We start from the raw sequence: 24,042 nt of genomic DNA, 5'->3' as shown, positions 1-24,042 counted from the left end.
TGTGTGCTGATTAATCTGCTGCTGCAACTTACAAATTAACTTATTATTTGTCCCTAAACATTTTTTGACACAAAACTGTTGTGCAAAATGTACATGCTGCAAATACCAAGAAGTGACCACAATCAGAAACCAGGAGATATTTTTTTGTGGTTCTGGTGGTCTTTATTTGACAGAAGGCGGACAGGAAATGGTTGGAGAGACAGGGCAAAAATAATAGCAAGAATATCTGCAGTTCTCTCAGATTCCGTCTGCAAAACTGCAATCAAACTGCTTTGAGGTCCCTGTAAACCACATATTTTTGCAGAACAATCAAGTTCCATGGACTTTTCTGATGCATCTGCCCCGAACTGTATTTCGGATCCCTTAAATCTGCTTTTCAGCGCAGCACTGTGATTTAAGCTGCAGCTTCTGTAGTTATAGCTGTTGTCTAGGTCGTCAATTTTTTTGCTGTTGCCTTATGAATCCAAACAGAGCCCATTACCACATTACCTCCTCTTAAGTTTTTTTTTTTTTCCTGAGGTTTTTGTCTTTCATGGCTTTACATGACTTGGAATAAAGTTGGACACAGTACTAATGGAGGAAATTCTTCAGTATAGCTGTGACACTTTCACATAATCACAGCAAAACCACCAAAACAAACACTGTGCATGCACTGACAGCTCCTGCAAGGTAAACACAGCAACATGAAGGTAAACAGGGGGTATGGGGTTACAGAAAAAGGTGAAGCTGTCATTATTCTAAAAAGCAGTGCAACCCGCTTGTACCACTGAAGAAGAAACTAATGCTTTGTAAAGAGTAAAGTTTTCCACAGTGAGATCAATAAAGTCAATCAATGCTATGTGAATTTTCCAGCCTTGGACCCGGTTTCAAAAATGATCGTTTGTGCTCTTCCAAAACACCAGATCCATGTGGACGAACAGTCAAATGTCAAAAATAGCTTTGTAGTACCACGTAATCTCGTCTCCATTAGAATAGCGCCTGAATCCTCAGCAGCCAGTCACCTCTCTCTCCCTTTCAGTTGTTCCTAAGAGTACAGAGCCTCTTTATGTGAGGTGTGCCACCTCATAATAGATAAAGTTTGGTCCAAAGTATTTCGTTATTATCTAAATCTCAGCTGAAAAAATCTACAGGGGTTTAAAATGTTGCGAGGGTCAGATTAAAGCTTCAATCTCCTTTTTGGGACCGGCAAAAAAAAAAAAAAAAAAAAAAGAAACATTTAAGTTATCCATCCATCTTCTCCTGCTTATTCCGTTGGGGTCGGCGGTGCCTATCTCCAGCAGTCTATGGGCATCACAGATCGACTGTCCCCTAGATTAGATAAGATTAGATTAGATGAGCTTTATTGATCTCACAGCGGAGAAATTCACTCATCACATATTGGCATAGAAGTTACAGAAGGTGCAAACAGGGAGGAAAAAGGTGCATTAAGAATAAGCAATATATATACAGTATATCCAGGTATATACAGTAAATTTTCCTAGGGGAAATTTGTCATGTACCCAAGTGCGCTGTACATAATAGTAGCTGCAAACAATGAATACACATAAAAACAAATACAAGCTAAAAACCCAAACAAAAGGCTACATACATACTCATAAGACATAAAAAAAATAATAACATATAATACTAAAACAAGCAAAACACAGGGTTATTGCACACTTCCCATTTATCCCCTTACAGATCTATTGAAAATGTTGATTTCAAATTTTGATGAAGGTGGGTATAAAGGAGTATTTAAAGCAGTTCAGTTTGGTTTTTGGGATTCTGAACCTTCTGCCTAAAGGCAAGAGCTCATGTTCCTTATAATGGATGCGGGACGGGTCCAGCAGTGCTCTCCAAGCCTGCCTAAATACAGACTGCTCAAAGATGGACTAAAGGGAGAGCTTTTCAGTCCTCCCAATCACCTTCATAGCAGTCTGTACCAGGTGCCGCAACTTTGATTTCAATTGAGTGTATAGACCATGCCGTCATCACAAAACTGACGCGGTTCTGCAGTCTCTTTTACAAAGTCTGAATCAAAGTCGCACAGAGACACACAAAGACATACAACCATGCATACTCACACTTAAGGACAATTTAGAGGTACCCATTAACCTAACAGTCACATTACGGAACTGTGGGAGGAAGCCGGGGTACCAGGGCAGAAACCCATGCATGCATGGGGAGAACATGCAATTCCCATGCTGGAAGACCAGGAATATAAACCGGAACTTTCTTGCTACAAGGCAGCAGTGCTACAAACTGTGTCACCGTGCAGTCAAAGTCTAAATTATCTCAATGAAAAAGAAAAAGTTTTGAAAAGATATGCAGCCAGTTCTTATAACTTAATTAAAAACGAACTCTTTCCTATTTGATCACAGAACTGAACACATTTGGGTTCACGTCCAACTTTTTTAACGAGAGAATAATAAATTCCAGGTTTTCTATGTGAAAAAAAGTGATTTTCTTCAGCTAACCTGATAAATTCTGCCCGGAACAGTTGATGAGCTGCTGGAAAGTTTCTGGTGATGGTCTTGTGAGTTTTCATCAGGACATTGGAAAGGTTTTGGAATTGCTTGTTCACCCTTTTAAAGAAATGGAAAGAGTGTTAGGTAAAACAAGAGTCTGCTTGTGTGTTGGAGCAGCTAATGGAATCAGACTGATGGTAGAGACAAGGCTCTCAAAGATCTCCTTAAAAGCACGGACGGGTGGAGGGGTAGTATTTCTATACTCCATTTAATTGATTTTTCCAGATGCCACATCGTGTTAATGAAAGCGGTCATTTCACTCTGATCTAATAAGCTTAAAGCTCCCACAAAACAAAAATGTTGTATTGTACTGTGATATGTTCATGGATATGAATTTAATAAGTTATTTGAAAATTGATTCAGCCATTGCATCAGCTGAAGGATTTCTTGATCAACTTAAAGCTGGTCCTTGTATCTTTATTAAATGCTGAAAGAGAAAGCCATGGTGAGATATTATATCTGTTACAAAGCCTCCGAGGCAAATGGATTCAAACAGAAGTAAGACTGACCTTGTTCAATCTTGTTGTATCAGGGCCCACTGTCCTGCATATTTTAGATGTTTCTTTACTTCAGCACACCTGAATCTATTTTCCCTTCAGCAGCGTCCAAGGGCTGGAGAGGTCTGCTAATTAATAATTTGTTTAGGTCAGGTGTGTGGAGGTAGGGGAGCACCTTAAACATTATGGACAGCAGGCCCTAAGGACCAGGATTGAAAAATGTTTAAAAAATAAAAATAAAAAATGTTAAAGAGCGCATCATAGAGGGTAATGTTTCCAAAACAATATTTGCCTGGATATGCTTGTCAAATATTAGCCTCTTGTAAATAATGTTTATTAACAAAATGTTTTTTTTAACCTTAAACAAAAGATTTTTTAAGGTTAAAAGCTATCAAAACTTACCAGGCCCCACTGTGAAAAACAACCTATAGAAATTGACTAAAGAAGCAAAGGTAACAATTTGCACTCAGCTTAAGTAAATTTACTTGAATCTTACTGGCAAATTATATGTAATTTTCAGTGCTTTAAAATAAAACAATAAATCAGGTGAAGTATAATTATTTCAGGATTAGTTTTAATACTCATCAGACTCATCAACAGTTATTCACACTCTGTACCAAACAAGGCAGCACAATAAGCATGGATCTAAAGCAAGGATGTAATATCAAAATACTTGACTTTTCATAACGGAAAAAGCAGAAAACATAACTATGATTATATATTTACAGTTAGATTTAACATTTTGAACATTGGCCTGTTTTTTGTGGAGTGATTCTCATGTTCTAAATGGGTGCGACAGAGCAATGTGATGTACTGCAAAAAAATCTTTAGATTTGCTATTTAACTTTTAAAGATGAATTTGAATGTGTGGGCCTAATCAGAGATTTCAACAATCAGGACTACAGAGAAGAGGTGGAGCAGCTGGAGGGCTGATGAAGAGAAAACAGCCTGATCCTGAATGTGGAGAAGGCGAAGGAGATTGTCGTCGACTTCACAAAGAATCGGCCAAACCACACTCCACTGCTCATCAACAGCTCAGCTGCAGAGGTATCAGCAGCACCAAATTCCTGGGGTTGCACATTACAGACACTCTCATCTGGACTGGACTGTAAACACCACCTCACTGGTCAAAAGGGAACAAAACACTTGTACTTCCTGCAGAGAATGAGAAGAGCCCACCTGCCCCCACCCATCCTCACGACCTTCTACATAAGCACAATAGAAAGCGTTCTGACCAGCTGTCTCACTGTGTGGTGTGGAGGCTGCAGCGCCGAAGACTGGGAGAAGGTGAGAAGAGGGGTGAGAAAAGCAGATAAGATCATCAGGGCTCATCTTCCCTGCTTAAAAGACATTTCAGTGCTGCACGTCCCGATCCAGTAATATTATCAATGACCCCTCTCACCTCCACCATGGACTTTTCACGCTGCTTCCCTCTGGGAAGAGGCTCTGTGTACACTCTGTGTTTACAACATTAAAATAAAAATTGTTAAGGTTTAAGCCTTATTTATGTGTATGCATTTATGTATATTTACCATCTATGTGATAATATTTGATGCAAGACGTATATTTTTGGTGAATCAATAATTTATAGAAATGTTAGTTTGTAAAATAAACCTTCAGTCCGAATGAGTAGACTTACATTTTTTTATTTTATTTAAGATTTAGCACGGTAGTAAAAACAATACGCTGTGGTATTCAATTCAGTTTACTTTCAATTCAGTTTATCTATAAAGCACCAATTCACAACACATGCCATTTCAATGCATTGTAAAGAGAAAATTCTTCCGGTTTACACAGTCAAATTGATTTAAAGTTTTTTACCTAAGGAAAACCAGTTGATTGCATCAACTCAGTGACTCAAAGGCCATACCTTACACGAAGCATGCTTGAAGCAACAGTGGAGAGGACAAACTCCCTTTTAACAGGAAGTAACCTCAGATGTTGCCTCACCTTCCAGAGATAAACCAATCATAGTGAGAGGGGTGCTAATGATCGTATTTTTAATAGTATCAATATTTAATAGTATCAATATATTCTTTAAGATTTATACGTAACTACATTATTTGAAAATGATCTGCTAAAGTGAAACCTTATTTTGGGGGAGGTGAACTCTGTTAAAGTAGTCCTGTGGGTTATTAAAATGTGGTCAGAGAGGACAGGGTGGTGAGAAAATACTGTTATTTCTTCACATTCAATGCCATATGTCAGGACAAGGTCCAAAGTATGAAGATGAAAATGTGTGGGACTATTCACATTTTGAACAAAGCCAATAGCATCTAAGGTAGCATTAAAGGCTGCACTTAGATGCTATGACTACCCACTATGACGACCCTTTTAATATACTCACAGATAAGATCAGATAGGAACTCTGAAAACTCATTTAAAAATTCAGAGTAAGTACCTGAATTACAAAGTTACGAAAAGAAGAGGTTTTCTTGCTTTGCAATTTGGATGAGGGAAATTAAAGGTTAAATGTTCAAAAGAATTGTAATTATTAATTGCCTTCAGTGTAATCAGTAAGTCAGACTAAAAGATTGCTGCCACTCCACCTCACCCAGACTTTCTTGGTATGTGAAATTATATATAATTAATACAAGGTTTAATTTAAAGATTTATTAAAATTCTACTCTATTCTACTTTCCAGATCCCAGTTAAATTAAATAGCTGATACATGAGGTAATTATTCTAAATGGTGTATTTTAGGCCCATTAGCTTAACTAGATATTGACGCTTTTTCTATCATCTGAAACATTGAAGTAAAAAAAAAAAAAAAACGCATTACAGAAAGAATCTGTAAAGATTTAGTTATCCTTTTTATTGTACAGTGTACAAAGTGCCACTGTGTGTCTTCAGGTTTCTGATCTGAACATAATGCATATATTTAAAGTCAAACATGGATCTAGAGCTGGCCTAGTCAAAGTTTTCTTCTATTAAATTTTAACAAAGCTTTTACAGGTACACAAAATATCAGAATTTTAGATTCTATAAAAGTTAAATGAACTGAAATGTTTTTGTAAATAAATGTTTACAGTAAGAAAAATGTCACTAGCTACGGAATGCCAGCTTTAAAACAGTATAAGGTTCATGAGTGACTCACAAATGCAGCTACAGACGTAATTGGCTTTAGGTTGATATTTCTTGTTTCCAAATCTGGAGTGGAACACAGCAGCCTCCAGCAACAGGAATAAAGAGTCCGCTTGAGTTTGTTAGTGAGCTGGGCTCCAAGCTCAGATAGAGCTCTGGAAGCACAAGCTGGAAATGTGTGTGATGAGGGAGGTCACCAGTTCAAATCACAGGTTAACAAGAAACACACACATAAAAAGTCAGTCAGTCAGTAAAACGTTCTGTGACAAAGGCTGCTACTAGTAAGAGACACAACAGTTGCTGCTTTTTTCACATGCTTATGCCACCTCCACCAACAGCTTTAAAAGTTTCCAGCTAATGCAAACGATCATAATAGTCATAGTGTGAAGAAAAACAAAAAAAAAAACACAATGTGTAACTCTTAGAGTTGCATGAAGAGTCTGACATATTTGCACCGCAATGACTCATATATCAACAAACAAAAGTATTAAAGGAAGTAGGGTCAGGAACTGTGAAAAAAATACACATGCATGTCCAGTTTATGGTACAGATCGGGTAGTGACAGGCAACCGTGAATGTTTTGCAGGTAGCATTGTTACAACATTGATTAATGAACAAATAGTATGACAGGGATACCAGTGAGACAGGTTGGCCGTATATTTTCGCTGTGTATGCTGATTGGAGACCCCCTAAAGATGTGTTTTCATGTGTTAGCTTAAGGTTTATAGGACATAGGTTGTTATATGATTAACATCTATCTTGATGAAACAATGTGGACCAGACTCTTTATGTTTTGAGCTATGAGTTTACATTCGGCCAGAGTTATTTTATGGCAAGTAAACCCATCTTCAGTTGTGTGAAAGCCATGAAGAGAACTGATGTACAAGAACTGTGAATGTTTTGCAGAAAATAAAAACCTTAAAATACGCCTGGAGTCCTGCTCTAACTTTAAGGGTGTAACGTATAGTCAGTGTGGGGACAGCCAAGGAAAAAAATATTATTCTTAAAACTAATATGAAAAATCTGGCACAGATACTATTATATTTGGTGATGTGGTCCATGGCTATGGAGCTAAGAGTCCCAATACATTAAACGAACAGGATTAGATCCATACATGCACATGATGATTCAAACAGGCACATACTGATGATGATATGATTCACACATTAAAAAGACACAAATTTACAAAAGGGTTTGTGATGCATATACAGTTATTTATTTGAGACTACCCTGGTACTACCCTCGGTATGCAATTTTTTTTAACAAGCCATGATTTTTTCCCTCCCATCTTTTATTATCATTACACTGTCACATGTAGAGAGCAACGAAATTAAATCTCTGCATTTAACCCATCACTTTGCAGGGAGCAGTGGGCCAGTTTCAGCCAATAACAAGATGAACACCATGTTATTTTGTTATAGAGTACACGCAATCACTTGACCACGGTCTGTTTATGCTGCAATGCTAGACGGCATCAGACCACCTGCTTGCACCGTAACACAGCAAGATATTTTTATAAAGAGATTTAACAAAATATATGGAGAATCTGCCATCCAAACTTTGTCAAAAATATAGAACAGTTAGATATGGTGTTAAAACAGCGCCACATTGCAAAAGGGGTTCTCTTATTGCAGTGCATGATCCTATAATTTGCCTTCTAGCTTGTGTTCATATAATCAAGACTGCCATCTTTCGGACATACCCTAACATGACTTGCACAATCATTTACTAAATCGCCACTCTTACTTTTCAGAAATAGAACTGAAGGCTTGTAAAAATTTAGACAGCTATTTTGAGTATACCAAGCGGGGCAAATCGCTTAGTCATGCTGCTGGATGGAGGATAGCAAGGTGGACATAGTGTATGTTAGGCTATGATAACAGCTGGCATGTTCGCTATTCAGATTAGGTGGTTTTCTCCTGGAATAGAACATTAGTTACTGCTTTGTTTACAAGAGTAGGTGCACCCTGTCCCTGGGGTTTGGAGGAGGAGAGCGGTAGATTGTAGTCAGATGCCCAGCAGGTAGTGCACCAGAGTTGGGCAAAGGTGGTGGGTTCAGTTTAGCTCTGGCGGATAGAGTGGAGAGCTGGGGACAGGTCAACTCTGGAAGTTACGTGAAGAGAACGAATGATGAATTCTATTTTATTTAGTTTTTATAGCGCCAACTCACAACACATGTTATACCGTGGCATTTTAAAGTGACAATTCAACCAGACCATAGTCCGATTGGTTCAAACTAAACCAGCTAAATGCATCAACTCATTGACTTGAAAGCAATCCCTCACAACAAGCATGCTTGTAGCGATAGTATGCTTTACTGTCGCTACAAGCATGCCTATAACAGGAAGAAACATCCTGGAGAACAAAGCTCAGTGTGAGCAGCCATCTGCCGACGCTGACTGGGGTTCAAGGAGATAAAAGCAGACATTGAAAAAAATTATTAAAAATCCTGTTCAGGGATGCATTAAAAGCTCTTTTTTAAAAAGGTTATTATTTTTCCTGTCCTCCATTTTGATTGAAAACTATTTGCTTTCCATTCCCTGTTTGTTTATTTACACATATTCATCAGATGTTGATAATATGGGATGCATTGTCTCCTGGTGTTTGTCCTCTTTATTTTGTCAAGACCAAACTTAAAAGGGAATTAAAAAGCCCTTCATGCTTCCTTCTGCTGAGACACTTAACAAAAGATGCTGATCCTGCAGAGTCAATGACTTTTTTGTAGTACTTTGAGCTGACATGTTGTGAATTAGCAATATTTAAATAAACTGAACAGAATCAAATTGAAAAGCTCATCAAGATTGTTCCTTGTGTCGTTGCTTTTTTTTCATACTCTGATACAAATCAAAGACTGTTCTGTAGGGGTCCTAGTCTGGATAAAGATAAGGAATCAACCAAAGGTTATTTCTTCATGTGAGTGCAAGTTTATTTCCTCTCAGTTTGGCTAACATTAGCCTGTTAAGGACTCATTTGAATATACTAATTCCTAGAATTCACTGCAAGTTTGAAAAACATTACCAGAATAATTTAAACAAGCACACTATCACACACAAATGTCAAAGGTGTTTCCAAGACATTAGCCTGGTTCCAGTTATGTTACTGCAGTTTTAGGGTCATGAAGCTGAACCTTTTTCTGCTAATTTTTATAGCAGAACTGCTCCAAGAATTCATTGGACCCCAGGTCGGTAACTTTCCAGGCTTGGCTTGGTGCTCACACTGCAGCGAGAGGAATGCAGTGGTTGTTTTAACATTACAATGGCTTGGCAGGACTCAGCTGTGGCCAACCACTCACTCACAGACGCCGTCAGACATCCCTCCAGGGTGCCTCCAACAGTGTGCTTCACAGAGAGAAGGCGATTCAGAAAGTACCACGAGATATGTTTGGAAAAGTTCCTGAGAACAGGTCCTGTTGAGAGAAGATCTGCGGTGCTCAGCAGGGCTTCTCAGAGTCAGTTACAATGAGACAACATATCACATTAATAAAATGAGCCAATTTGTGCGCTGGGTCTTTAGTTTCGCATAATAATATGGGAACAAGGAGCCCCTGGATGTTTGATGAAAGCTCTGTTTACAGGATTGGAGAGAAGATGAAGAGTGCATTCTTCGTCAGTTGGAAGAAAATTGGATGGGCCTACTTAAGAAACATATATGTAGACCATAGATAGAAAGAATGATCCATGCTACATAGTTTAAAGAATTACATAACATGTTCCTTTGATTCATTGCCTCATTTGGATATGTCTTCATCCTCACAGTCCAGAGTCCACAGGTTACTGTTAGATAGGGTCAGTTAAAAAGAATCTAAATATAGGTCACCTGTTAAAAAATTAAAGGAATTCTTTAAATATTGGCTGCTGGTCTGAACAAGACTTACTTTTTTTACTTTTATTTTGTATTTCTTATTTTTATTTTGTTTTTCATTGTGGCACGATACATGTACACTTGCACCCTAATCCTTATTTATATTGATATAATGTATATACCTGTATATACTGTATATATATATATTGTTTATTCTTAATGCACCTTTTTCTGCCTTGTTTGCACCTTCTGTTATTACTATGCCAAGATGTGATGAGTGAATTTCTCCGCTGTGAGATAAATAAAGCTCATCTAATCTAATTTAAAATGATATCATAACCCAAAACAAGTCCATATTCACAGGTGCCCAACTCTAACTCCTAATATATTAGATATAATTTAAAAGTTTAAGTAGTTTTTAGAATAAAAAACTTATATGTAGCCTATACCTCTTTGACTTCTTTAGCTAAAGGGCCTGTTGTGGCCTATCCTCAGTGAGGAGGGTAACAGTAGTTGCCTTTACATGCATAAATCTCAAGATCATATTGAAATGTAAACAGTTTAAGTAAAGAAAGGAATAGACTGTTTATATGGACATAAGTGATTGTATTAAAATGGCCATTTTGAAGCAGAAATATGTTTCCCTGACACCAGGTACACTTAAGGTCCATTTGCCTCATTCAGAATAACTTAATCCTGTCCAGCGTTTACATGCCTGCCAATCAGATTGACAGTCGGCATGAACCAGCCCTCTCAGTAGGGTTACAATTTCATTGGGATACAGCTGAATATGATTAGAACATTCTGACTGGAATCTTACGACAAATTTTTAATCTGCATTTTTATTACAATTACCTATGTTAATGTAATTGTAGATGGAGACTTTCTTGGGTTTCTGTAAGCAACAACATGTCTCATTTATCTCTGTTAATTACTAAAACAAATAAACTGCTTTATCATGTTTTAAAAAGTATAGGGATGTCCCAGTTTCAGCACCATTTTGGACATTACTTCTTTCTTTGGGTAAAGGATTTCATCACTCGAAGAGCTTAATATTCTGATTTTTAAATGAGTTACTATTGTGCTTTAGTCATATTTGTTTAAAACATATTAGGAGAGCAGAGGTTTGAAAACTAATTTTTCATAAGAAGGATTTATATGAGGAGAAAGCAGTTAATGGAAGGCCTACATCTCCAGTTTTACCTTTGCATAATTTACAGAAATCTCACAGCTAGACTCAGTTTGCTTGCTGCTCCACTAATCCTTACTGACAGACAGTTTTGAGAAAGTGAAACAGCATGTTCCATATCCTCAATGCTGTGTGCAGGTTGTTTGTGTTTGCACCTAACCTTCCTGATTGCAGGGTGTGACTGCCAGGTGCATTCCCAAGGCTAAGACTCATTATGGTCCAATCAGGAGGAACATACCGAGGAGCAGAGCCCCTGGGGAAGATAGCAGGTATTTCTTCTTGTTTGTCAAGAGATAATTGAGCTTCCTTGTAAAGATATGAAAATAACTTCACCTTTGTTCTGTAGCTTACCTTCTTGTCATCTTCCCTACAGGAATTGCATTTCTCACTGTTTCAAAAATTTTATGGGAATATACCTCGATATCATCATCAGTCTCTGCTCACTCTACTGGCTGCTGTTTTGAATTAACAGGAAGGAAGGAAGGAAGGAAGGAAGGAAGGAAGGAAGGAAGGAAGGAAGGAACCTTTAAAAACTTATATTTTTAGACCACAAATTGTCACTTTCACCTCCTGCTTTTGGGAAAGTTCAGTAAAAATAATTTAAATATTTTCAATGTGATCCAATTCTGTGACTAAATCCTAGTATTCTGTAGATGGCATTCAAGTTGTCTGGATCCAGACAAGAATGATCCAACAAACAGACAGTCGGCTTAGTGAAAGGTTCTTTTAAAAGCATCTTTATGAAAAATATTTTTTAAGCATTCACTTTTAAGATATGTGTTTTCTGCACATCTTGTAAGTTTGATCTCCTTCATTCCTCTTCAATCATTTCACCCCAGAGACTCTTTAACCCATTTGCTCTCCAAATATAAAAACAATATCTGAAGGTCAGATTTTCAGATGCTGGTGCATTTAGAAATTTAAATGGACCCCTTGAAACCTTTGCAATTCGTTTACATCGTAATTGAGTAGGTTTCAAACAAAAAACTGATAGACAGATGATGAACAAATTCCCAACAATACCTGAGTTCACCTCAAAGACACAGAAAACAAAAATGAAGTGAAAGCTGATAGGTTTTACTTTGAAATATATCACATAGCAAATAATGCCACAGGACAGTGTGTGGAAACATTGCTTAGACAACCAGCGATGACATGACTTACATCAACTTTGAGAATTCAGAAGGTCAAAGGAAAAGAGAGGATAATATCATTTAGATCTATCATTTAAATGGAAAAAACTGCACATGCACACGTTACTAGCTAGTTAGCTACTAGAACACAATTTAGAACCATTTCACCATAAAAGTGTCATATAACTCAGTTCATATATATATATATATATACATATGCCATATATATATATACTTATACCATATCCATAAATGCACCACATATACAGTATATATATATATATATATATATATATATATATATATATATATATATATATATATATATATATATATATATATATATATATATATATATATATATATATATAATATATATATATATACATATATGTGTGTGATTAAATTAGATTAAGTTTCATTTCAATTCTGTATCTTCAATTCAATTCAATTTATTAGCGCTAATTCACAACACATGTCTCATCTCAGAGACAATTCTACCACATCATAAAGTCAGATTGCTTCAAAGTTTTCTTTGCATTTCCCCTTTGTGGACTATTGAGTCCATGTTCAGACGTTAGGGTTATTGTTACTCTACATCATGTACAGTTTGAACAATGTCATGTCATGTATCCATTAGGAAAAAACAAAATAAGTTGGCATTATGCTCTTGATATGATACAGCATGTACTTTTACTGTTTCAAAAGTCTTTAAAAGATTAACTCCTGTTTATACTTGTTCAAAAAAGACTTCCTTTGTGTTTAACATATCTGTCTCTCACACATCTGACATGCCCAGGCAGTGGAAGAACATTCTCCCTGTCTAATGTTTGACAGCAGCAATTCATGGCTATTTGGCAGGTTTTGTCCCTTTTGCCTGCTCCTATTTCAAAAAGGAAAGACATCTGGTTCCAACAGGATTAAATCTAGGGCTCATGTTAATCTGTGCACTTAATGCACAAAGGTTGACATTTGTGTCCACAATTATGTCAGAATCTATGCATTCTGTTTAGTTTCCTTTTACAATTAAAATCATTCACATAGTGATCAAATAAGATGTAACTTTTAGTTTGTAAAAGTCACAAAATGTTACCTTGCTGCTACTACTGGGTACAGTTCTTGAAAATACAAATATTTCACACTAAGACCTTGCAAATTAAGGTCCATTATAGCTACAAATTTGGTATTTTTGTGATTTTACATGGTTCATCACAAAGGGTTGCACATAATTACAGACTAAAGGAGGAGGATGTCAAATTTTCAATATCTTTTTTGGAAAAATTGAATCAAAAAGTGAGACACGCTTTTGTATAACCTTTTTTTTTTTTTTTTTACACTTAAATGCAACCTATATATAAAAGCAAGTAAACTAAGCGTTTTGTTTTCCTTTTAAGTGTGGCAGTGGCAGCAACAACCATTGGGAGCGTGTTTATTCAGTTGGGATAAGGGAGATGGTCAAAGGTCATAGAAAAATATCATAAACTGACACAGATAGATATAGGTGGAGCAATTGTATTACTGTTATATTGCTAATGATGAGGTACTTAACCAGTTCTAGGACTGATTATATGAGTAGAGTAAATTAACAAGAAACATGAATCTTCAAACATGAGGTCAGAATTATATGAAAGAAAATATAAATGACATATATTGATAATTGTTATTACCTTCAACAATCAGATCTTCACTAAATTCTAACTACAAAACTGATCTATCTTTGAATTACATAATTTGATTTTAACGACTTGGTTCTTCCCTCCTTTTTATTCAACAGAGAAAAAGTAAGCTTATCCACATTCTGGGAATTAAATGTTAAATATTCACTTGAGGAAAAATGTTAGCATGCTAAATGGATATCATCCTAGTCTTTGGAAAAAAGCTGAAGTATAAAATTGATTATCCTGAAGCCCCCAGGAGATGTAGCATACTTCTGATTGTTATTTTTGCAATTACAAACAATTGTTTTTGTATGTGACAAAAATTATATCTTTGCTCCTTGTCTATGGCAGATAATTTTGTTTAACATTTAAAAGAAAGACAGAGGTTTAATATACAGAAGAATCTATGTATATACTGTAAGATGGTTGCATTATAGAGGTGCTCACCTGTTGGTTTGGTAATGGCCTTAGTGGGAAAGGAGACCATGACTCCTATTCATGATCATAGGCTGTGTGGAGCTTGTTTGCTTTTTTTTTTAGGGGTGAGAGTGAAGGAGGGCAGACAGGCATGTTAGTGTTAACCCTATTCTGTCTGATGAATTGAGGTTTGGAAAATCTGGGTGTGAAGGACATAAAGTTTGTCAGTGTCAGAGCCTTCCAGGAAGTCCAGTATAGGAAGATGTCCTGGCTGTGAATACCGATAACACAGAGAAACAAAGCTGAATGGAAAAGACAACAAGTAACTGGCAGGATTACCACAGAGTGGAGAAACGATCCTGTTGCTGCAGTGCTCTTCATAGGCTGCCTCCCAATGAGCCTAATAGGCTGCACCTGCCACATAAAGCAGAACCTTTTCACAAAACATAACTAAGTTATTAGCAAAGTGCTCTGAAACAATTTTCAGTACGCATTTTTTTTTTATTAATAACAGATTTTTCCCATCTTTTCCATGGACAACCAGTAATCATTAAAACCTTTTCAGTTTTTAAGTTTAATGCAAAATAAAGTATGGCAGGCTTTTCCAAACTTATATGAGATCAGTCTCTCTTAAAGAATTTGGAAACTATTTTGTTTTAAAAAAAAAAGCAAAATTAAGGTCAAAAATAGTTTCAATTCACAAGACTTTTCTTTCACTCTCATCCTCAGTCGCTGCCCTGTGATATTAATGAGCAAGGAATATAAACTTGTCAAATAACTTCTAAAACAGTTATTATCACTAGTGCGGTCCCGATGTCATTATCCCACCCCAACCAACCCCCCCACCCCCCAATACGATATCATACCGATACCATCTGTTTGAAATTGTTGTGTGTGTGTATATGAAGAACTGCATACTACTTGGATGTAAAATAATTGCCATCATAGCTTTGTCAAGCTGCCTACCTTTGTGAAGCAGGAAAAAGACTAATACAAAGTAAATCCAGTAGAATTTTTTTATTGCCTTCCTGGAATGGGTAATAATAGTTGAATAAACTTTTGGCTCTCAAAAAGGTATCAGTGCCATATTTGTCAGTGATGGCCAATACTGATAACACCATTTTAGTGCAGTACCTGAGCCCTGTCCGATACTGGTATGGTATCGGTGCAACACTAATTATTACATCATGTTAGTATTCTTTTTTTTTTTTTGGTGCATTGTATGTAGGGGTCTTATTTTTGCATAAAAATGTAAAAGTACAAACCAGGGCCTAAAACTAGCATATGGTGACTTTCATGAAAATATTTTGATCTATAAAAATCAAACCTGTCATGAAAATGTGCAATCCCTAACACCAATTCTGACCCATCAATACTGGTTACACGGATTTGGCACTCCTGAGTCGACCTATCACACAAATAAACCAAAAGTACATAAACTAGCCAGAATTCTAAAGCCAAGTCTTTACAATGTTTGAAATGTTTCTTCACCATTACATTGCTCTCTCTGAAAACCAATTGGGTGGCATTTAATTTTTAAGGTAACAAGTTGTGTGGATATGAGTCAGATTCCTATAAAAATATAAATATTAATGTAGTACATGTCTGGACTAAGATGGACAAATGGGAGAATTAGGAGGGAAAGTATTTTCAGGTATAATCCGGGATTAACCGGCCCATGATGGTGACTGGCTTATGAATGAACTCCCTACAGCATTCCTCTTGGAGCTATGGGTAGAATTAGTTCCAGTATTGGACCTAAAGATCATTGTAAAAAGTAAAGGATAACTGGGTGTATGGCTCTAAAGAAAAACAAATAAATAAGAATAACAAATGTTTGCACATATAGAATCTAAAATATAATTCATAATTATAGATATAAATAGTGTGTTGGCCACAGTCTTTATGCAATTATGATTGCCATACTGTGACCTGTCCATGAAAATACCTTCTTTATCCATCCAATGGGGCTGACTTAAAAGTCACCTATATTGGGCTAAAATGCCTCCATTTTATTTCCAGCTATCATACAAGCTGGTTGGCAGTTTTTGCTTATGAGATATTTTAGGTGTAGAGAGCAATTACCTTTACCCACATTGGTTGCTGATATCTTTTTTCATCTTTATAAACAAATTCATAATTTTAAAGATGTATTTGTATGTTTTTAGGTTACTTTGTTTGGTATTACCGTATTTTTAGCTTGCCCAAAAACCAAAAATTTAATTAATCTCTACAGAGTGAAATACATTTAGTGCAGCACGGTTTGTTTCTTCCATGAATTGTAAATTAAGCAAATTCCACAAACCATTGGTTCTCAAGAACAGTTTTACATTATTGTCACATGGGTCTTCACATATACATGGTTTAGTTTGCATGTATTGCATGTGTAAAGCAACCACATGGCACATCTGTTACACATTTACAGATTCTTCTTAATGTTGGAATCAGCTGCCTGACATAATTGCATTAGCTCCTCTGCTTTACTGTGATCTTCCTGCTTCCTCTTAAGGCTGGCGGATGATAAAAACACTGTGAAACCATACAAAGTAGCAGTGATGCTTCACAGAGAAATCTGTGAGTGGGCATTTTATTAAATACATCTTTTATATCACAAAAGCAGCAAAAACACATAAATCATCAGTTGAAGGAAGAAAAGCTGAGAACTCCATAAATGATGACATCCATGGTCGTCTGCTTTATGTCTTTTGACTCTCAACATTGCCAATAAAGCATCAATCCTCTGGTTTTTCTTTCTAAAAACACACATCTTATCGTGCCGTATGGATAGAAAATAAACCGCTGAAATACAACAACAAAGGCAGAAGGGAGAAGGATATATAAAAAAAAAAGACTCGCTGACAAGAACCATGATCACCAGTTTTTATGACTCAAATAGCAACCAGATGTGGATCATATGGTGTAATAATGCCAAGATCCATGTGGACAATCTAGAGAAATCTCAATATGGCAGCATAATACCTTTTGCTGTTGCTTCCTTTTTCATAAAAGAACTGAACCCAAACCTTTTTAGAGCAGGGAAGGAGGAGGACATTTTTAGCTCAACTGAACACATATTTCATTAGAACCAATACATCTGATTCCAGAATGTCTACAAAGAGATTAAAGGCATTGTTTCTAAGATCATACAGTTTAAAAAATATACAAAAATGAAAAGCTTATTCCCAGTATCTGGTTGTAATTGTAGCATCAATTGCAGGCTTTGTACAGCTGAACCATTTAATTTAGCTGAGTTTGGTGCTGGTATTTAAATGTAAATCTTAACATCTGAGATAGAAAAACAAAAACTAAGAGCTGTTTGGAGGGCACAATAATAGTTTATTATTTATAAGTAGTTTTTGAATTATTTATAGTAAAGCAGTCATATATGAGCACTTCTCAAAGTAGTTTATTAAATAGTTGTTCTGACATGGGCCCTTTTTTAGCCACCTTAATTTACAATGTTATGTAGTTTTAAACCTGAATAACAAAATTAAATCAGACCTAACCTAATGAACAGTAACAGGTCAGAAAACCAGTGTAATTTACTGTGTTATGGATAAACATGTTCTAATTAGTGAAAATAACTATTACATATTAGAATCAGTTGACAAAAGTCATATTTTATTGGGGATTTGAACATTGATTTGAACGAGAGCATCAGATGTGATAAAAAAACCAACAAGTTATAGGATTAACAGCAGTTTATAAAATTCATCAAAGACATCCATAAATATGAAAAAGACAGTAATGTAGCACTGAGACTAAAGTAGTAATCTAGTTGTGTTATTACTACAGCAACTTAGTGGACTGAAGGTGTAGTGTTAGTCTTTATATACATTTAAAAAAGTACCCTGGGGCCCTCTGGAGTACTAAGAACAACTACAATACTAACATATAGTAGGCAAAGTTACCTTTACATTTTTAAAGAAGCTCTTACGCTATCATCAAAATGAAACACAAAGTGGTATTTTACTTCATCCATACATGTCTCGGTAATCCTCATGATTTCTGCTCTCTGAGCAGCAGTTTCTCCTGTCCAGAGTGCCATCATTACACCTCAGAGCAGAAATAAAGTTGCTCTTTAAGTATCTAATCTGAACATTGACAGCAACTGTTTAAGCAAAGAGGTATTGGACTTAGTTCAGCCTTGTTGAAGAGGACGAGTCAAACCTCTAGAAGTGGTGAGATATGGCAACATCACCAAACAGGCGGCCCCATACGACGAAAGAAGTGTCTTTCTTCATAGCTGGGAGAAAAACAACTATGTAAAAGTTCCTTTATGGTTGTTCAATATGAGCAGGTTATCCTATTTAAAACCAACATTTGATGTCCTTTTTTGTGCTTTAAAAAAGTGAACTATTTATACAAAAAAAAAAAAAAAAAGATAACAAATACCAAAAATCAAGTGTAACATATACTTTGGGCTGCCAAAAACACAGATTTGTGATTTGGACAAGACTAAGATTATCCTTGCAGACAAACAGGAAGAATGTCACAACCTTCAGCAGCTCGAACAACAGCTGCCTTGCCTTGTACTATATGTGATCTAGGCCTTTGGGTCTGTTGCATAATGTTGTGTACAGTATGTAGCTCTGTGTGTGCTCAGGGCTGCAGCCAAATTACTTCACCGCAGTGGAGTGGATTGTGGCGCCAACAACTATATTGCTGGCTTTGGTCCGCTGCTTTCTATCCCTTTTTTTTTTTTTCCAGGCATGCACAAGCATAATCTGATGCTGAGCTCTGCACTGTAACTGAGTCAGCTGCAAAGTATATGAAATGTGCAAAAAATAGAAGATACTTTTTGTAAAGTGTGCCATTGTCATTAGTAGTGGACCCGGGAGTCTCCTCAAGTTGTAAGAAGACCTCTGATTTTGAAGCCAAAGCCTCAGAGTTTCAGTGTAGAATGTTGCTTAGCGCCGCTGCCTATTTACTGTCTCATTTATTCTAATTTGCTGTGGACCATTTACATAGTTACTGTTCACAAGAGCCCTCACACTGAGGCTACATTAACTTCAGCAACAAGCCTTGAGCACATGTATTAGCCTGTATCCAAGATAACCAGACAGTTTTCTGCAGACTGCACACAACAGTAACACAATGTTCACAAAACAAAAATCGATTGCTCCAAAGTGCTATGGGGCCACAATCAGGGATTTGTAAGTGAAACCAAACTTTGTCCAGGATGCAGGATGAAGAACATAAATAGTTTGCAGATATATTCTATACACCACTATTATGCAAAAACATTTAAAATGGAAAAATTCGCATAACTAATGCTTACTCTTCAGCTGTTGCCAGGTCAATTACTGACATATTTTTTTATAAATACAAATGATGAAAGTAAAAGTTTTTTTGCTGATAAACTGTTGAAAATTAGAAGTATCAATTGAAACGATTAATTTGACTGGTGAGCAATGTGAGGAGTTAAAATGTTGTTCTTGATCTTTATATTTGTTCAGTTTGTGTCTTTAAAGTATAAAACATTTTAGCTATCTAGCTCAAAATGTACAATTTGCTAACCAAGGCAAAAAAAAACACAGCCAGATTTTTTCTGCATTACTTTTGTTTCTACTGGCATAAACAAGTGAGTTACTTTCTAATTCTAACAAAAATATTGCTCTTGCTGGAGTTACGATTAAATGGGCAGTGGATCCTTATATAGCCAAAGGTGGAGCAATTAGACCTGTGATATCGTCATTGATTCCAATCAGAGACGACTAATTTCTCAGCTTTAATCACTCCATGTGTGCATAAGTATGTCGGAGCATTAGCACACTTTTTAGCGTTCTCAATTTAGAAAAAGAAGCACGAAATATGTTGCAAAGGGACGAGTGTTATAGAAGTGAATAAGGACCAGTAAACACTTTAATTATAGTCTGTCCAGCCACAGGGTGCAGCTAACCAGACTTTCTCTACAAATCTTTCAGTTGTTTGTTTAGGAAAAATACCATAAAAGAGACTAAAGCCTGGCCGTTTTTGTAATCCACTGATGCAACAAAGCTCTAATATTGAGGATGGGGGTATGTTGACACAGGGGAGCACTTCTGACTAATCAGTAAAAATTTTGAAGTTTCTTTTGAGTAGAGCAATGCAAATCTAATGATTATTTTAAGTTAGATATATCAAGCAAATGGACAAGATGTCTTTTTAATTTGAGGCCCTAATTATTAGAGGGTTAAAAGATAATCCAATCTAACCTGGTCCATAAAAATAAATTTAAAAATCCATGCCTCTCAAACAGTAACTGGCAAACAGTAACTTGTAAAATTAACTATTCATTTCAACTACATACTTAGCTCAGGCTCATTGTGCATGTCCGATAATGTCCTTAAAACAACCTTAAACATTCTTTTTTTAAAATATGCTACTCACCGGGTCGTCAGCGCTGTTCAATGACGTTCCAAAAAAAGTTTTGTGAAGAAAAACAGTTCCTGTCTTGTTTTATTTAGCATTTTGTAAATCCCAGAACTATTTTTTCCGATACATCACAACCGCTTATAAACTTCCGCTTCCCGTTCGAATCTGAAGCGTTGCACACTCCAGACCACTAGTTGGCGACAATGTCTCTATATACTCCTCCTCAGTATATTCCGGTTCAAAACGGTATCCTCTACCGTCAAACTCAAAGTCCAATATGTCCTCCTCAAGAATCCACCTTTCGTATTCCATTTTCAGAGTTTTTTTAAAGTGTTTAACAGAGACGTTAGCACCTCGACGTCGGAGTACACAGAGTGAAGCGAAAAGACTACAACTAAGTGTAAACAGGCCCCATTTCCGTTTCCGGTGGCGGAGGGATATTGACTATTCCAACAGAACTCAATGGGATTTACAAAATGCTAAATAAAACACTACAGGAACGTTTTTTCTTTACGAAACTTTTTTTGGAACGTCATTGAACAGCGCTGACGACCTGGTGAGTAGCATATTTTAAAAAAAGAACGTTTAAGGTTGTTTTAAGGACATTATCGGACATGCACAATGGAAGCCATTCTGAAGCAGCCAGGGGGGGATTCTGCATGAGCCAAAAAGCAGAGACAGGACCAATTGTCAAAATTTTGGTGTCGATCATTCGATTTCATCCTGGACACTACAGAAAATGGGCTAAAAGTGTTAAAAACCGCAATTCTCCTTTAAGTGATACGAGCTGTGTTATTGTTATTAAATTCTAATCATTTCTGTGATTATTATTATTATGCGGGGTCAGCCTGTGAGTCTTTAGTTAATTGTCATATCTCCTTCATGCTTATCATATGTTATCTTCGCTGGTCTGTTGTCTATACTGTAGTTAGCCTGGCCAGCCAGAACGATACGACATATACACGGCATATCAGTCTGGAAAGAGCTGATAGGGCTCAATTTAGAAGGTGGAACTAACCCCCTGATTCCACACACTCCGTCAGCGGTTTGCTCCGCCCAGCTCACGTATGTTGTACGGAGTACTTGTCTGTCATGTTAACCAATGAGAACTATTCCACCTCCCCCTGCTACTCCTTCACACGTCACCATCCACGTACTTCTTCTCCGTCTGTCACTTTCAAAATACAGAGCCGATCTATTTTTCCCTGCTCCAGACTGGCCATGTCAAGATCTGTAATTACAATCACACCAAACAGGAAAATGAAGGTCGAAATGATCCAGTTTGTCAAATTAAAATGGTAACAACAGATCAGTAACGACAAATTAGAGCATAATTCTTATATATACCCAAAAACTAAGACCATTTGTTTAAATTATTGGATGCAAAGTATTGGTACTTCAACATAGCCGGAAGCAGATTTCATCATCTCGATCAAAATATTCATTTTATACCGAGAGGCTTGAAAGTTTCATCAAATCCAGCCAAAACGCCCAAGAGCACATCTGTCAACTTAAAAAAATCTTGTTATTGCAGGCATGGATAAAGAGATGCTGATTTTAAAGGTAGAGAACAAACATAGCTCATATTAACCATGTATGATCCTAGTTATCACTGTTACAAAAATTCAAAACAAAAAGAAAATATTTGGGCCGGTTACAAAGGATGTTGGATTTTGGGATAACACAGTCAGCGTCATCAGGTTAGAAGCAACTAAATAAGTATGGATGTGCTGCAAAAAACTTGTGACACATTGTTTTAGCAAATACGTCCTTTTTAAAAAGAAAAGACACTAAAGCTGCCTGTTGCTGAGGCTATAAATGTAACTCAATCTCACTTAGAACATCAGAAAGGGCATTATTAGAACATTGCTCCTTTGCAGTCGCCATCTTGTTGTTAAACTAGTTAAAAAGGAGAAGCTGAAGATGGCCAGATCTGCGAGAGTCAAAAACGGTTTACCAGACTGAATTACGCTCTTTGTCATTCACTCTGGCTAGTCTAGTTTTTTTTGTGCAACTTTAATGATTACATGGTGCATTATAGAGTCACGCTTGAATGGAGTTTTTTGAGGACCCAAATGCAGAGATTAGGTGGCAGAGGTTAATCTTGTGGATTTAATGACAGAACTGAGGCAAAATCCAAAAACATAAACCAAAAGACCAGAAAATGTCAGGGAAAACTCATGTGGGGAGCCAGAGATGAGGAAGCAACTAAAAATTCAAAAAGAAATCAGCAAACAGTGACTGAACATAAGGTGTATAAATGGGAGACTGAACAAAGACCAGGCTAATCAGCAGATATAAGGCAGGTGTGGACAGAAGAGAGTAGAAGGGAGCTAGTGGAAAGGAGACAGGCACAAGGGGGCAACAGAGAGCAACCAAAGACTGCTTAAGCATACATAAAATTGAAAAGAAACCAAAGATCAACAAAAGAGAATAACTGATAACATAAAACAAAAAAAAAACTCAGAATCCCAAAAGGGGAGAACCATAACATATAGAGTTTAATTTGTTGGAATACCCACTTCTGTCCTAAATCTTATTCTCAATAAATCTTAATAAATGTTCTAATAAATCTTAATAAATCTTTCGTTACTGTAGAAAGTGTGAACCCAAATATCTGCAAATTGTCTTATACAGTAAGACCTCCCAGACTAACAGGAAGAAACGATTTCTACTCAAAGGCAGTTTTTGCTGATATCTCTCCAATGTGTTATGTTGTTACACAGCTGTGCGCTGAAGACCAAGAAGAAAGCCAATGTTTTTCACCAGTTAAACAAGTTCATGTAATAAACAGCACCTGGTAGCTACTTTCTCCTAAGTCCTATCAAAGCAGCCCTGGAGTTTCAGATGGTGTTTACTGTAATTATGGGAAAGATGTTATTACATCCAGAGTGGTCAATTGTTCTGCTTATACAGAACTCTTGTGTTTAGTGGAATTCTTTCAGGTCTGCAGAATATTGCTGACTATTACAAAGTTTGCAGAAAACAAAGGCAATATTGTTGGAATTAAAATGGCACAGCAGTAAATTATTGTATGCAGGAATTGTTGGTGTCTTTATTAAAAACTACATTTGGTCTATAAAAATAAAAGTGCAGCTGCATCGCTGCGGTAACAATGGAGTGATTGTATAATTTACTAAGGCTATAAACTCTAAACAGATTTATGATTCCTTTAGTGGTTCCCCTTGAACCTCAAGGTAGTAATATTTTAAAATATATCATATAGATAAACATTATTTGTTTTTATAAAAGCTTTGTTGAAAAAAACATCTTGTGATTACGACATGGGTGGAAAAGCCTACTTTATGTGATTTAAAAAAAGATAAATTAATTTTATTATAGTAACATTTTGACCAAGGCTTTTCTTTATAATATGCAGTGAACTGCATTGCATTATTG

The sequence above is a fragment of the Cyprinodon tularosa genome, unplaced genomic scaffold (genome assembly GCF_016077235.1).
Source record: "Cyprinodon tularosa strain WSP-4 unplaced genomic scaffold, ASM1607723v1 ctg762, whole genome shotgun sequence".
Taxonomy (NCBI): Eukaryota; Metazoa; Chordata; class Actinopteri; order Cyprinodontiformes; family Cyprinodontidae; genus Cyprinodon; species Cyprinodon tularosa.
This window is presented reverse-complemented; position numbering follows the sequence as displayed.